The sequence below is a fragment of the Cavia porcellus genome, unplaced genomic scaffold (assembly GCF_034190915.1).
Source record: "Cavia porcellus strain 051 isolate PalLab524CR breed Dunkin Hartley unplaced genomic scaffold, mCavPor4.1 scaffold_3, whole genome shotgun sequence".
NCBI classification, from domain to species: domain Eukaryota; kingdom Metazoa; phylum Chordata; class Mammalia; order Rodentia; family Caviidae; genus Cavia; species Cavia porcellus.
Genome location: NW_026947486.1, coordinates 18,746,841 through 18,749,182, shown reverse-complemented (window position 1 = coordinate 18,749,182; position 2,342 = coordinate 18,746,841).

The window sequence follows — 2,342 nt, the reverse complement described above, 5'->3', positions numbered from 1 at the left end:
CTACCTTAGCTGGGACAGTCTAGCCCCGCCCTGCTGACCCTTCCACCGCTAGCTCATTCCCACTGTGAACGCGTGCGGTGGGCCCCACCCTTTAAGGTTGTCGCGGAGCCAATCGGATTTGCTCTCTGTGGTGAGGCAGTGCAAGAATGAAGGGCGTGGCTGAGTTGGAGGAGGATTTCACTTTTCCCCCTTGGTTCCCCCCTCCCCCCCCCGCTCCTTCCTCTTCCCGACTTTTATTGGTTTTCACCATCAGAGAGTGTGGGTGGGGGTCCTCCTTTTTGTTCGGAGCTCCTGTCACTTACAAACTGAATACTCCGCAAAGTGATTGGCCTAAAGAACGTTCAGTCTCCCTCCCACCCTTAACCCTTCGCATCTGCTCCAGCATGCCTCTTAGGAGGACATTCAGAAGGACGGGCCCCGCTACTGCGCAGGCTTGAGATTTTGGGTGGGGTGGGGATTTCTTCCTGTCTCCTGCGAGATTAGCGAACGTGCCCTGAATTAGTCTGCCTGTCACCTACCTATGTCATGCCCGCCTCAGTTCCCTCCGTGGCCCTCCCTTGCTCTTGTATTTTTCTTTGTATTTGTTGGCTTCTGTGTGCCAGTCACTCCCAGTCATGCCTAATCCTCTGCCTGCAAAACTGGTGTCCCCAAATCCAGCTCAAATGGCAACAGCCTTCAAGCAGGCCTTCTGGGACTTCCTTACACTGCACCGCAATTCAAACACAGCTTTCTGGCCTATTCTGGGCTTACTGTTAGGATAGCTTTGTTCAAACTATTAGTTTTCAATAAGGTTCACGTTAGTAAGGGCTTCCTACAATTATGGGAGTGGATATACTAACAAAGACAAATGTCTGCCCCATAGCCTCAACCTCACCTCCTAAACTTCCTTCCTCTCACTCTAGCCATACTAGTTTACTTTCCACAGGCATAATCTAACCTCTGGAACTTTGTACCCAATGTTCCCTTTCCTTGGAGTGTGCCATATTACCTTGACTTCCAAGTCCTTGCTAAAGTCACCTTCTCCAAGACGACTTCCTTGATTATCCCACTTACAAATTCCTGTCTGTAATCCCATGATTCCATATCCCCAGACCTGGCACAATTTTTCACCTTTTGAAGGCACTAATCAACCCCCATTCCCTGTGCTACAAATGGAATCCAGAGCCTAGCACATGCTAGCAAAGTATGTAACTAACTGCTGAGTTACATCCATGGCTTTCATCAGCTTCTAATAATTTACTTACGTCTATCTACCCTAGGCCTCATCTTAGCAGAACATAAGATCCAGCAAGGGTCCCAGGGATTTAGCTCAGTGGCATAAGCACCTGCTAAGCAGGGGCGAGTTGTTGAGTTCGAGCCCCAGTACAAAAAAAAAATCCAGTAACATAGATCATTTTTTAAGCCACTGCAGTGTTCCAAATGCTTACAACCATTCGCAGCACACAGCACTGTTTGTTGACTGCTTCAAAAAGCAAATAGTTCTAGGTAAAAACTAAAGGAGACATGCTTGTCCCACCCTGTCCTTTGTGTTAGCTAGGTTCAAGGGGCTCAGTGAACTGACACTAGCCTGCTTGCTGGCCGAGCCCAATCCAGCTAGTGTTATAAGAGGAAACAAATATGACAGACAATATGGTATGTGGGGAGGGATTAAGATGTAGCCAGGAGTATTGGGTGACTCAGAACTTAGTTTTAGCCATGCTTAGTGGCTTACTGCCTATAATCCCTGCTACATAGGAGGCTGAAACAGGAGGATTGCTAGTTTCAGAAGAGCTTGTGTGAGTTAGCAAAACAAAACAGTCCAGGGATTTCCACAGCTCAGTAGAACAGTGCTTGCAAGCTCAAGACCCTGGGTTCAATTCCTAATACTGGAAAAGGCTGAGGAGGGAGGCCTCATGATAGGCTCCCAACACTTGGGAGGCTGAGGCAAGACTGCAGTAAGTTTAAAGACAACCTGTATTACAAAGCAGGACCCTGTCTCAAAAAATAGTAATTATGAGAGAATGAGATCACTCAAACAAAGCAAGTCAGTAAAACTCATGAGGAGATAAGGTTATTCACGGTTTGGGGCCAGCAGTTAGTCCAGTAGATGTGGGGACAGACTTGGCCAGGGAATTGGCCAGGTTAGCGGACAGGTATTGCTTACTCTCAGGTTCAAGTGGAGTGAGGGGATTTTAGCTGGTGTTTGGTTTTTAGCTGGGTGAAGAACAGAAGTATGACCAGATAATATCTTCAGGCACCAGGAGCCAGTACCAATGGAGGAAGGTAACACTGCAGGAGTGGGTAACCAGGCTGGTGATTTCAATATTTGGAACATTCAGCCAAGAGTGAGGATAGTGTACTCC